Genomic DNA, 15,030 nt, shown 5'->3' with positions numbered 1-15,030 from the left:
TATCTTAAAATATACTAAATATGTTACTGAATATCGATAACTTTGTGGGTGAAACAATCTGGTGGGGAGACCGGACATTATAAAATACTCTATTTTCTGGATCACGAGAGGTCTAAAACTAGCTCTATTTTTTATAGGGTGGAAAATATGGTACATTCCACTTTCTTGTCAAATATAAACCACTCTAAGAAATAGATTTATATAGTTTTGCTAATTTTTAAATGACTTTCTTAACCTCCACTTTTTCCACTTTTCGCTTTCTTACCAAATCACAATAAGATAACAAAAGTTCACTTCTAGTAATCAAAAAAAAAAAAAGAATGATGCCAGTCATCCACCCTTGCATTCAAATCTGACTGTGGAAGCAGACGAAAGGGAGGCTGAGTGATATTCGTTCCTAGTTAACGTAGGTGGGCAGTAGAATGGGGAGCACATTTGTTGGGAGTCAAGAAACTGGGATTCATTTCTGGGTTCACTCAATAGGAATTGCATCAACTATTCATTCAACAAACATCTCATCGCCTGCTATATGCTAACTACTTGCTGGAAGTCAATGATCAGTTTTGGTTGGTTATGGTAGCTCTATACCCAGGCATGACTTCTCCACAGAACTAGTCCGTCTGTTAGTCTCATCCTCTCCCATAATAGCAGATCCCCCTAATATCCACAAGCTCCATTGCTGAGAAATAGCAAAAGGAATATTCATATATTTCAGTATAAATTTTTCTCTAATAATAGAAATAATGATAAAATGAATATTTTAAACTAAATTAACACAAGTGTATTATTTTCTAAAGTTTTCTCTTTTTCTCATATTTTTATTTATTTGCTATAGTAAAGGAGATAAGAATGGATGTCATAAAGAATACACCAGAACATTTTAAAACCCAGAGAACTAATTAAGAGTGTTAAGCAGGCACATTCACAGTTCCTCTCGTTATGTTGGAAGTTATTGAATTTCTCACCTAAGAAAAATCTAGAGCCAAGGAGATAATTGAACGTGAAGTTTTTATTAAAACATAGCTATAGAGGTCTTGGTTCCATGGACATACTAAGGCAAACCAAAATAAAAACCCCCCAAAAACAAAAACAAAACTGTTAGGGTAAGTTAGATAGGCATATTCTACTCAAGCATAAAAGAAAAATAGGTCTTAGTAAGCGATCAATACTGCACATTGGTAATTTGTGAGAAAAGATACCCAGGCAACTGGATTCCTTTAGTCTTGCTTTAAGTGGTTTCATAGTTTATAGTTTCTTAATAGAAGTTTTCTTTAATTGAATTCTATTATAGAGAAGCACAATTGAGTGGGAAACTATGAAATTTCTTTGACTGTTAACCAATGCCTTTGCCCCAAGGTCCCACTGAACCATGATTATTCTAACCTCAGAAAAGTCAGATAACCAAGAATAAACAGTAGTCCCTTTGGATTCTGATCTTGCAGCGCCAAACCCGCAAAGTATAATTAAGATAAAGTCTCCACTCTCAGTCATCATCTCAGAACTTTGCTTACCTTCCCCGTCTTAACCTTCATCTGACCCCACCTGTATTCCTAGATCCACCTCAAAGACCTCTGGATTAAATTATGGCCACACTTTTGGTGTTATTTCAAATGACTAACGTGTTATTCTTTAAGCTTTAACTAACCACGTTATATTGCTAATGCAGTTTGTTTAAGCAAGAAATATTGGTCGGAAGGCCCAAAATACAAATGTATCAGAAGCTGAGTTGCTGTTCTGGATACATCTTAATAACTTAAAATGTCTCTATAACTGCAGACTAACACATGGGACCTAACCATTCACCGCAGTAGTCTTCTAGACAAACAATGGTACAGTCCCACACCTGAAGGAAATCCAGTGTCCCAATTCTATGACGGCAAATATTTGTGGTAAATGCATCAAGATCAGGATACGGTCTTTTTCTCACACCAGCAGAACAAGTTGGATATGTGTCACCATCAGGAAGACCACCAACATTGTCATTATCCAAATGTGGACATTTTTACCTCTTCTATAATTACTAGTTTACCAGATCATCCCTCCTGCTAGGCTGCAAACTTCTTTAGAACATGATTTGTTTATTGTTATATTCTCAGGTGCCTGTATGGCCTGACAAAGAGTAAATGCTCCATAAGTATTGAATAAATAGCATTTGGGGCAGGGGTGAGGGCGGAATAGAATTGTGAATTACATTGGAGACGCTGTAATCAATGGTCAAATCCAGAGTAGGATCTTGAAATTTCCCTTACCTAACATCTCAGAGAATTTTTTTTTCTGTATCAGCAAGTACAGGCCAGCAGAGGGCAGTGTGACAGATTAGGAACTACTAGTTTCACTGAGAACTTTTTTGTAGAAGACACGGGGACAGTGAGACATTGTTGGAGTACACGATGTGAGTCACGGTCATTTGCCTGGTGAAGAATATGCAATGTTCACTCATTTTTCTTAAAAAATAGTTTTGATTCTTGGTGCCATATGTACATAGGATGTTTGGGGGAAAGGGAGCCCCCAGTTTCTGGCTGAATGCCCAATCAAGGGGAGGGCATCACTTTCTCAAAGTGACTTGGGTCCCTCAGGATCGTGAACTGCACAAACAAATGGCCATCACAAGTTAACATATTGCAATATGGCTGTTAAACGGGAAGCATTCCTCAAGTTCTAAGGAGAGATTCCATGATCATGAAAACAGGACCAAAAATAGAGCAAGTTTCTTCAAATGGTCCTGAATGATTGTGTGTGTTTCTGACAAGGGAAAAGACAAAGGGCACTTATTTCCCCTGCCACGAACACCGGAAGGCATTCGCATTATCACTGGCACTGGGGAAGAAAATGCAAATTATTGCTGCAGTTCATCCTCAAAACCTTATATACCCATTCATTTTCTAGAACACATGGAAGTATTTCGACCATCCCTTTTGGAACGGAGTACTGAAGGTCATTTTGAAAGCAGTGGAGTGTCTGAAAGTATTATTAATTTATAATAAGTCCTGATGATTATGCTTTTTTCTTTTTTAACATCTCTTTTTAAAAATTATAGAAATGTTAAAAAAAATTGATATGTGGGAGACAGTATCCTTCTTAGATCATTCCTTAGTACCCTCAGTACAATTCATTTCTTCTCTATAATCTGTTAATAGACTCTATTAGACTCATTTTTTCCTATCTTCAAGGAACTCTGCCTTGGTTCCTAACACCTATAATGAGTGCACAGAAAATAGAAGTTTAGCTGATGGAGTCCATTGTCATCATCTTTTTCCTGCAAGATTTTATTGTCCTTGGCACTTAAAAAAATTTTTTTTTAGCAACATTTATTGATTCCTTACTAAGGGCCTAGCATTTGGAAGTGCGTAAAAGCAGCTTAGAACTTGTTAAGCTTTAGGGAAATTCTGCAAACTTTGGGGCTCAGAATTAGGACATGTGGAGTCTGAAGTCGCTTTGCCACAATACTGAGAGTATGCTGTGATGGTTACTTTTATGTCAACGTGATGGGGCCACAGGGTGCCCAAATATTTGGTCAAACATTATTCTGGGTGTGTCTGTGAGGGTGTTTTAGATGAGATTAACACTTGAATCTGTAGACTATGTAAAGCAGATTGCTCTTTCTAAAGCAGGTAGGCCTCATCTAATCAATTGAAAGCCTGAATAGAATAAAAAGGCTGACCCTCCCATGAATAAGAGGGAACTTCTTCTGTCTGACTGCTTTTGAGCTGGAACACTGGTGGTTTGCTGCCTTCACATTCTAGCTAAAATATCAGCTCCTTTTCAGCCTCAAGCATGTTGGCTTTTGGACTGGAATTATACCATTGTCTCTCCTTGGTACACACACGCACACACTCTCACACACATCCTATTGGTTTTGCTACTCTGGAGAATCCTGACAAACACATATATCTAGGCCAGAAGGTTTAGGCTGTTCACTACTCACCCAAGAGGAACAGCATTCTAGTTTCAGATTAAAACTGAATAAGGCAATGACTTAGGGGGAAATAGAATGGCATTTGCCTCCCGTAATCACCATAAAGAATCTCCTTTAATAATTGAGAATGCCATGTACCAAAAATCCAAATCAATCTCTGGAGTTCATCCATAAAATATAAAGGAGATTTTTCTCTATTAAAATTTATAAGAATTTGAAATGAAGTCAGTTTGACTTTAGAAGTTTTGTTCCATTTTGTTTTTTATACCAACACAGATTTTAACAGGTTGATGCTCTGAACTTCTTGTTTTGTGTAGAGAGAAAAGAAGGTGTTGAAAGGCTTTTCTTTGACCAATCAGCAGTGTCTCTAAAGAATAATAAAGACACAAAGAATTATTTTAACACTTATATATACTCCATTTGTTAATAAGGCCATCATGCTCTTCTAAAATAAAATAAATTTCTTTCTAAAAAAAGTTATCCCTGCTTCTGAAAAGGTCTAGATTTCTAAACTTTTATGAAAAAGTCAAGATACTCCAGTGGTAATTTGGACACCACTATACCTGCCCAACATGTCTAATCTTGAGGAAAATCTGTATGTGAAGGAGGATGTATAGTATGCTATAAAGAGTCCAGGCATTCAATAGACCCGGATTTTAATCCCTGCTCCACTGTTTACTGCGTATGTGTAAGCAGGTTTCCTGAACTCTCTAATCCTCAGTTTTCACTTCCATTAAATGGGCTTATAATAGTACCTACCTTGAAGAATCTTTATAAGAAAAAATTGAGACAAGGTAGACACATGTATAGTATAGGAATGGACATGTAGTAAGAACTAAGTGTTAATGATGATAACAATCTTGTTTGTAAACTAAAACTTACAGTAATAACAATTATACAATATTGTAAAACTCAATAATGTGTCATAGTAGAGAGCATTCCCCCAACATCTCCTTAACTTCAGAAGTCACATGCTGTATTCTCTACTCTACTGTCATTTATTCGGCATTTTTAATTGACAAATAAATTTAGCTTTGTCAAAAAGAATAACATTTGTGAAAGATTCAATGTGCAAGTTATGTTTTCTCTAATAAACAACATAAAACTAAAACTATTTAAAAATGTTTGTCTGTGTATCACTTAGGACCATCTGGTCTCCTCTCGATAGTCCACATAGCATATTTTAGGAATAAGAAGCAAGTGGCTATAAAGAAAAGCAGAACAACATAAACTAAGGAAGAATTTGTGCAGGAGATAGATTTGACTAGGGGCCTGAAAATGAATAAAATCGTAAGACTCACACAAGAAACATTTGTAAATGATTGAACTAAACAATATATCAACAGGTCAATAAGATCTTTGTGTAACAATGAGACAAATAGTCAATGCTTGACTTGAGGGACTCACAGTTGATCAGAAAGAGACTAACATACACAGAAAACTTATAGACATGTTGCTCTGTCCATTTACGGGGGATTACTGAAAATTTTTAAAAACACGCCTGGTTATTTGCATACTCTCCAACTCTGTCATTTTCTGGATGAGTGCCCTGTGCAAGTCACTTTCTCTCTCTAAACCTTTGTTTCTTCATCTGTAAAATGGGGATAATACTTGCTTCACAGGTCATTATGAGATTGAATTGAGATAATTTACATAAAGTGTTTCTCATTGAGCTGTCAAGTTCTTAATTTTCGGTGGCTATTATTACAATACAATTAGCATTACCATAACTTATCACAGTAGTGCCTAAAAGTTTTATCAAGTAAGTGCCGAGAAAAATTCTCCATATCAAGCGAAGGAAATATTCCTAAGGGCTGTGTGTAAATACTCCGAGTTGAACATATGACAGCTCACTTGCCTTTGAAAGAATATGACAGTTAACCTTCACGGCTTTAGTGCACTGATGGAATGTTAGATCCTGTCCACACTCTAAGGACCCTGGGCACTTTCTTAAGGAAATCCTGCTAGAAAATAAGAGTATCTTCTTTGCACCCTGAAGAGTTGCTTGGTTATTATAACAGAAACCCTATTCATTCAAGGATGGAGCAAGATGTGGTTCTCCAGAACCCCAAAGAAACTGACAAACCTGCAAATAATCTAGGTGACTCACTTGAGCCAAGGGGACATTTTTTAGAGGACACAACTACTGTTTGTTTCCACTTGCTACCTATAGTAAAATAGTAGTCATATTCGTAACTCAGCTTTCATTTTTCACAAAATACCACAAACGTGAAAATTCACTTAAAGAGAATTGATCAGAACCAAAAGAGTAAGGCCTTAAAGTATGAGAAAGTCCACATGTACAACTATGTTTTCATTGAAAAAGAGTATTTTGTTAACATATTATAAAGATAATATATTGGTATTTCTAGAGCTTCTCTCTGAAGAACTCAAAATATTTTATGAAAAAAATAAAAAAAGGTTTTAATATTCCTGCTAGACATACTTGAGGACAATACTCCTATTTTGCAAAGAAGAGCAATTATGTGATTTTCTCCAATCTTTTCCTCCTTCCAGAGTTGAATAGTTTGAAAAATATGTTGCCTATAGCAACGGTTTAAATCTCAGTGATTTAAAATATTCACCAGCAGGGCATGGACAAAGGACTGTCACCTCGTTAACAAGGTCAGAACACCTTTTGTGATCTTTCTTCTAATGCAAGAAAGCATCCAATCTTGGGCTTTTTGACCCATTTTGTTTGTGAAAGACCTATTCTCGCTGAAATCTGACTTTATCTTCTTTTCCCTCTTTCCTCTTTTTAAAACAACCTCATTCAGCATATTCTCATAGCCACAAGTCATTTTTTAACAGATGAATGAATCGTACATGAGGTCAAATCATATCGCTATTTCACGGTGTTTAAAATATCCCACAAACAGGAGCCCACCCCCACAGTCTCTTCTTACCCCTCCAAAGTAGGGAGGCAGAGCGGCCTCTCAAGAAGATGAATGGAAGGAAAAACATGAGCACTCTCAGTATAGGGACATTCTGGAAATGCTTTTCCTAGCCTTCGCTTTGATGCTGCTCTCTGAATAGCAATGTGTTTGCAGATAGTACTATGACGAGAAAGGGAGTGTTACCAGGGCCTTGGCATTATGCTGTGCAAGTCAAAATTACAGGAAAAGAATCAGGGACCAAAAACTCACACTGAGTCATCTTCAGTGGGTAGGAGGAGGCATTACTCCCAATTAAAGGCAATTTTGTGGGTAGGAGTCATATAGATGACTAGTCGAGGGGATGACAGAGTCTTGAGGCTGAGTCTACCTGCCACAAACAAATTCGGAATGTACTGGTGTTGAACAGTGAGTACAAAAGACTACATTTACTCCCCCCTTCATTCATGATTCTTTTACGTAGATGCTCAAAGGCATTCCAGCAGCCGGGCATCCTTGCCAGAGAGCTGGTCAGTAATCAATGGGAGGAGACTATCGATCACTCAGGATGCCTTTATTACTGCAATCGGGCCAAAGCAGATTACAGACGAGGAAACCAAGACCATTGTCGCCAGGCACCACATATTTATTCCTGAACCTAATTACAGAAAGACAGGAAAACCCGAGCCCCAAGTCCTTTCTTTCTTATGTCTCTAAAAAAATTATTGTTTAGGAATGTTATCATTTCTTTAAGATCCTGTGTAGGATCTCAGATCTAGTTCATTCTCCTGAGGTGGCCATATAGGGGAGAGTGGAAATTACACCAAACATCTTCCATAAGCCAAGTTCTATGAATAATCTGTCTGTCTGTCTGTCTGTCTACCTATCACCTATCTGCCTTCTAGGTTAGCATTATTATCTCAGTATTTTATATATGAGAAATCTATAGGGAAGTTCAGAATTTACTGCAGTCAGTAAGGCACAGAAAAAGTGTGTAAAGACAGGCCTATTAGGCCTGACTCTTCTAGTTACTTTTACCTGAGCACAAGGACACCACTGATTTTGGTATTTGTGGCTGAGTTCCCTCTAGTAAAGTCTCCAGCAATTTGCCCCTGAGGGTAAAGTCACTTTGGGGTAGAAATTCCAGTGAAAACTAAGTTAGGGTTGCACAAATAAGGAGGTAGTACTGCAGAGTCTGAGAAAAGCCCAGAGGTTCCCCATGAAGAGCAATATACGAACCCCTCCCTACTCTAGTCGGCCCTCGCTGAGGCTCCTTGGAGGGCTGGAGCTCCTTGGAGGACCAAAGCATCCTAGTTCCCTTTTTCAGAAGTGTCACTTCTGTTGATACATTTTTATTTGGAGGGAGGGGGCATCTGTCCCTTCCATTGACTTAGGAGTGACATTGTTATTCTATTCCAAAAAGAACCTTTTCATATAAGGCAAGCAAAGGATTCTCAGTTACTCTGACAATGTTGGACTATGCCTGGAAAACAATGAGTGATCTGTCCATCAGTCTATGGAGACGATTATCCTGAGAAGACCCACTAGCTATGTAGGTAGGTGGATGTAGACAGACAGACAATAGAGATAGATGAGAGAGAGAGAGAGAGAGAGACAGAGACAGAGACAGAGACAGAGACAGATGTAGATAGTAATAGATAAATGATAGATAAATGTAGATATGATTTTATTTCTGAAAACTTAACTTTCCAGTACTAATGAAAATCTAAATTAAAAAAAATGAGTGCTATGATCGGCAGACTTAGGGGTCTTTACTAAGATTTCATGAAACTTGTAAACATCCGCAATCTAACAATTATCATATTGTGTTATAATTATCTGTAACCTGTGTTACTTGTTACTACCCAGGTTTTCCACCTTCCTGGGATGATTCTTTATTTTAATATTCAAATAAAATGTCTTAAGACACAAGACCTTTGTGAAAACTGTAGCACAAACGCCCAAGAATCTTGTGGAATTTCCAGGTGGAGGATGTTTGTTTCCATGGTCATTTCCTCTTATAAATTCTAATTATTAATATAGTTTCATTCCTTATTTACCTTTTTTTGTTTTTATTCAGTCCACACATATTTGCTCAAAGTGGGGTCCCCCTATTCCCTCTTGTGTTCCTTCTCCCCTTTCTTCTCTTTCATTAAAGATAATTTTTTAAAAGATTATATGGTGATACTCATACAAATATAAAATGAACACATGCCAAAGATTTTTATCCAACTTATTAATGAGGGAACCAGTTAGATGTTACCATTGTTTCAAAAGAGAATTTAATATACACATATATGCTGAAAAAAATGTATGGATAGAAGCAAAAGTAGTCAGTACCACATGGCAATAGTCACTGTGTCTCCACACAACTGCATTTCGATATAAACAAGAAACATTTGTGTCACACTGCTATGCTACCAAACAGAGCTGAAAAATGGCTGACAAACAGGGAAATCTGGAGATAATACAGAAGGGTGATCTGGACACTCGGTAATCTTTTTTCCCATTACAAAATCTTTCATATTTTTTCTTTTTTTGTTCTCCAAAGAAAGTTATTTTTTAACATTTGTATCAAAGTTTAAGATTATCAAAGATTGAGACGTAATGGATACTAGCACAACACTGAAAATTAGGAGATTACTTGGAATTACGTATGGGACGTGACTTTGACATCACCCCCGCCCTGCCTCCTCGTTCCCACCAAGTCATCTGTAGCAAAGAAAGTCCTCCCTGGCAACCACTCTCCTCAGAGAAAGATCATCCTCACCAACCCTCGCTCTTCTCTCTATCCAGACATTTTCCCTCTCTATCTACCAGGAGGCCAACCTCTCTCCCTTTCTCATTTGGACTAGCTCTGAGATTTCGTTATAGAATCGAAAGGTCTGTTCAGTGTTTTCCCACATAAAGACTGTTTTTCCTCCTGAAGCAGTCTTCTGTGCTTCTAGGGCAGTCTGTCTGAAACTGTCAACTTTGACAATAGCAACGTTTTTTTCTTTTACTTACACAGCACTTAGGCTCTTTGAGAATATCCTTGGAATTTCTAGCAGTTAGCATACAGTAAGTCTTCAATGAAATCTTATTCTTTCATCTTATTCTTTCATGTAAATAAAACCATAAAAGGGTCACTCTAAATTCAGAAAGCTTCCTTCCTTATACTCTAGGCCCTCAGCTTTCCACATGAAGATCTGCCTCATGACTCCTTGGAAAAGTCTTGTGGAGAGAACATCATTCTTATGGAGAAGAACTTGCTCTTCACAAAAGTAAAAAGACATCTGCTCCCATCTTGAGTACCCTCTCAACAGTCAGTCCATCTTCCGCATCTACCCTGTGGGTGAGTCAGGGTTAGACGTGAAACCTGGCTGATGATGTGAATTAATGACAATCAGAAGGCTAACAAATAATTCAAATGCAATATTTCTGGTATGTCAAGTCATTGCTATTTGATATATTTACAAACTGTAATAAGCTAAACACTCAACCTTGTTATTACAGAAATTAAGCTATTTTTATAAAGAAAAAAAGAAAGTCACTTAGGAAAAGATGAATTCATTTACAAGATACTTGCAGCAAATACAGACATTCTTGACAAAAGGGCCAAATTAAGGCCTGGTAAGAAGAACTACACGTTACCAAGGACTGGATTTGCTTCTAGGTTACAGAACTGCACACAATTTTATTTTATTTTATTTTATTTTATTTTTGCTTTCTTATGTTGCAAACTCTAATATCTATTGATATGGGGAGAATAGGCAGAAAAATTAAATGAAAAGTCTATGCTGGTATTTGGCAATCTATGGCCTGTGCAACTTGGGACTAAACATTCCAGGAGTTCTTCAGGTTGTCATAAGTTCTCTGAAGGAAGAAAAGGAAAAGAGGTCCTATGTCCTAGGAATCCTTACCTACATTTAATTCTCACAGCTATCTTAGAGAGCATTCTTATATTCTTAACATCTATTTGCAGATGATGAAAAGTCAACTGTACTTTAATAATCACTCAAAAAAGTTAACTAGTTTGCCCAACGTTGCATTACTGAGAATCCATGGTGAAATATAGATTTCTATCGCTGTAAGCCATATATTCTCATTTTATTTTCTATGATATGCTGCAGCCAGTAGATTGGTCAAAAAAGGATATAATCTTAAAGTTACTCAAGAATTCAGAAAACAATATAACACAGGATCTTCAGAGCATAAAATTGCAGGAGGAAGGATACATAGAATATGAATAGTTCTTATATTCTATCAATATAGAACATTTCCTACTCACTTTCTTTTCACATATATCAATGACTTGACTGATTCTCCACTCCCATTGTCACTCTAGTCACTATATACATAAATTACTGCAGTAACCTCTCCCTGGGCTCTGTGACTCGATAGGGGCCAACCCCAACACACACACACACACACACACACACACACACACACACACACACACACACACCACATATCCCAATACCACCTGCGTCAGATTGCTGGGCCATCCTCCCCAAGGCACTAGTTTCATTCTCATTCCAACTCCTCGACCTATCACGCCCAAGCTCCAATGTACAGGGTGAGTCCCAGGCACCATCAATTCACTAAGCCTGGATGACAAGGAACCCAAGTCGGTCATTATATGGTAAACAGTGATGATAAATGAAGTGGGCAGACCCAAGCTGCTTGTCACTGGCTCAATGAAAAGACTTATCCAAAGGGGCAGATGAGACATTTAGACAGCACCTAAATCAAGCACCTGCTAGATGGAGGCCCATGCCCGCCTGCCTAGATTACATTTTTCTTGGAATGGCTCAAAGAGTTGGTTTTGCCACTTTGAACAGTCCTAGTAAGAAGAGTGAATGAAAATGCATGGTGTAAACCCGCCCAGGCTCAGGGGATCGGTGAGGGCAGCGTCATTTTCCAGGGACTCTGGGGAAACCCTTCGCCAGGGCCTTGAAACTCAAAGAGCTGTTGACCTAACCCCGAGTGTGCATCCTCGTGCATATTTTCCAGGAGAATTCTATGAAATTATGGTCACCTTATCCTTGTCTTTACTTAGGAGCTCTCGATATTTTCCCAACTAGCAGATGCCATGGGACAGCTCCCAACTTATCCAACTTCTCATTTTTTGCGTGGCCTAAGTGAGCTTCAACTTAAACTACATCGTGTTTCCCATTTAATCTCTCCTCAACCCATGACCAGTTCTAATTTCTCACGGAATTACCAGTTTCTCCATAAGTGACGTATCTGAACTTTCCAAACAAATAGCTTTTTCAATATCGTTTTAAAATACGAGGATTTTCCTTTACCAACCCAAAAAGTTATACTTTCTTAAAAGTTAATCTCCATTCATTCATTCACTTGTTCATTTGTTCATTCATTCACTCACGTATTCATTCAACAAACACTTGTTGAGCGCTTACAACCTGGCAGGCACTGGGCTAGGCTCTGGAGAAACCATCCAATAGGACACAGTTATTTCCTTTGAGGAGCTTACCCAATACCTATTGAAGGACAAAGCTTTGAACTGTCATTTTATATTTTCTTAATCCTCATTTGTTCACAAAGAATCGCTCTCATTCTCCCCCCATATTACCCTGATGTTGCTCATAAAAATTTAAAACCAAACATTGACTGATAGTAAATCATTATGGTATTTTGCTTTTCTCTAAAGGATGATGGCAAGTTAGGGGAATCTCTTAAAGTATCAAGTTAAATTTGAATGAAGAAATTTTAGTTTGCCCCCTTCCAACATTATACATTTCAAAACCTCTCATCTGAAATCTGCATATGTGCCAAGTCAGAATCCTATCATTTGGGGAAAATTACATTATGGGAGTTTATATACAACTGCTCCTTTCCACATAAAACCTTGATTCTGACTACTCTGTCATTTCTAATGCTATTATATTTTGTTCAGCCCACCCCCGAAATGCACCCTGAGCAAAACCGATGATTAAAGGCAATTGACATGGATAATATGTACGGGGAGACCAGCGTGTTCTGAGATATTTGGAGGTCAGGCCATTAAAGCAAAGCCTCCCCCATCCCCACCCCAGTCTTTCTAAAATGATGATGGCCTTTTATCTACGGGTGCTCAGAATCTATTCAAAAAGGGAGCTTTGAACTCTGCGTTGGGCACACTTCCCAGGCGTTCCACATATCTCTCCCTGGCCGGTGGCCAACAAACAACAGCTCAAGGATGAGGCCAGGCCGTGTTTGTTTGAAGTGCTCTGTGAATTCTGGCTTCGCGTTCAGGGTTGTCCGCCATGTGTTGAGCTCTTTTCTCAGCCAGTCAGAGGTCTTTCTTCTGAAAACAATTCTGGCCCATGAATCAGAGTTCAGGATCCAACTCTGCCACTTCACCTTCCTTCATCGTTACTGAAAGTTCTAGAGAAAAGAACAGCTGGGTTTCCACATTAAATTAAGTGCCTGTGATAAGTTGTCCTGCTCCCCGGTTAAATGTTTCCTTTAAAAACAGAAATATTCTTAAGGCCGTGGTCATCAAACTCCACACTTTGAAACTAATGAGCAGTTTCAGCCAAAAACAATGCAGGACTCGGGCTCTGCTCTAATGCTATGGGATCGGCTTTACAAAAAAAAAAAAATGACACTTGAAAAACTATGGATGTGAAATGTGAAACCGAATAACATTATTTGGCACATTTTGCTCTTTGAAGCTCAGTAAATCAACAACTTGCCTTTTATGGCACTGTTAAAAGCAATTCCTCACACATCAGGGTTTGACCAGCTCTCAAAAGTGAGGCATTCACTTACAGCTGCTCTTTTGTGACAGGTCAGACTGTGTCCCAAAGGAGGCCCAGGTCCCCACAAGATTCTCCCTGCTCAAAAACAGCTTCCTTATTCCAATTACCAATCCAATGTTTGTTTGGATTCATGAGGTCACCTTTTAAGATGCAAACCGCCTGTGCAGAGAATGATCATAGCTGACTTCTCACTTATGGTGTCCACAGGTTTAAAACACTCAGCGAGTTCAGTTGCTCTGAGGAAAAGGAGGTTATGATGGGCAGATGGGAATGGCAGAGAGCAAGAGGGAAGGCACTTTTGGAGATGGCATGTCTGGGAGGGGGCTGACCAGGTTCTGACTAGGGCAAGAGAAGCATCAGCACACTGCCCTCCTCACCAGCAGCTCCGGGGAACAGAGAAAGAAAGCATTAGGAGGCGGGAGGCCCATCTGCCTTGACAATTTTCAAGGTCTCTGGTGACAGTCATCTTGCACCTGACCACCAAAGGAAAACGTTCTTCTTGGTTTCTGTAAGCGTACAAGGTACGCTTTGCGTTTCAGTGACCGATATAGAGCTTACTGAAGTTCACCAAGAAGTCAGCAGCGGAGCACAGGAGGCTGAGGGGGCATGCTACATGGCTCCCCAGGGCATGGATGAGCTTTCCAGGCAAAAGAAAAACCAGAGAGGGAGCAAGCCCAGGCGTGAGGAATGAAGAGATTGAGTTTCAGAGGGAAGGTCAGATCTTGGAGGGCCAGGTGGGATGATCAGGGCTTGGATTTCTACTTTGAGTGAAATGAGAAACTTGGAGGGCTTTGAGCAGAGGAGTGTCATGATGTGACGTAGATTTAAATACGTTTTGGCTGCAGTGTTGACAATGGTCTTTCCTTAGGAAGTAGCAATTTCTGCTACTTGTTAGAAATTGCTTCGCTCTATTAAATTCAAAATCTTCTCCCTGTATTCATGCAAGGAAGATGTTATTCTTCGGCAACGCCAAAAAATTTATTTCTCTAAAGTACCCCAAACTCAGTATAAATTATATTATATATAGTATTTGAATATCTGTGCTCATATCAGTTAACTAAATAAAATGTTGGGAACATTAAAACACCCATCATTTACAAATATCCAATAAAACCTGTTTTATCATTATATAAGCCTAGATACTAAATTAACTTCAGTTTCCTTACCTATCATCTGACACCTATGAACTAGTGCATTCATTTGTTAATTGTATCACATATTTCTTAATAAACATTTCTATGAAGAGCTGAAATTATGCTGGCAAAAGATCGTCTTCTTCAAGGAGTTCCTATTCTACAGGTGAGAGACCAGATATGGTCTGGAGGAGGCAAAAAAAAAGGTATGTTTTTCTGTTTTGTTTTCATGGTTAGAACTAAGTATTTTTCAGTTCTGATGGAAAGTAGCTATAGAATAGAAAGCCGTGGAAGATTCAGAGAAAGACGAGGAAACCCTCAGATTGTGCTCTCTGAGGACGGGAGATGGCCCCCAGAGA

The sequence above is a fragment of the Pteropus medius genome, unplaced genomic scaffold (genome assembly GCF_902729225.1).
Source record: "Pteropus medius unplaced genomic scaffold, Ma_sr-lr_union100, whole genome shotgun sequence".
Classification (NCBI taxonomy): Eukaryota; Metazoa; Chordata; class Mammalia; order Chiroptera; family Pteropodidae; genus Pteropus; species Pteropus medius.
The sequence above is the reverse complement of the archived record's forward strand: the minus strand, read 5'-3'. Positions refer to the sequence as shown.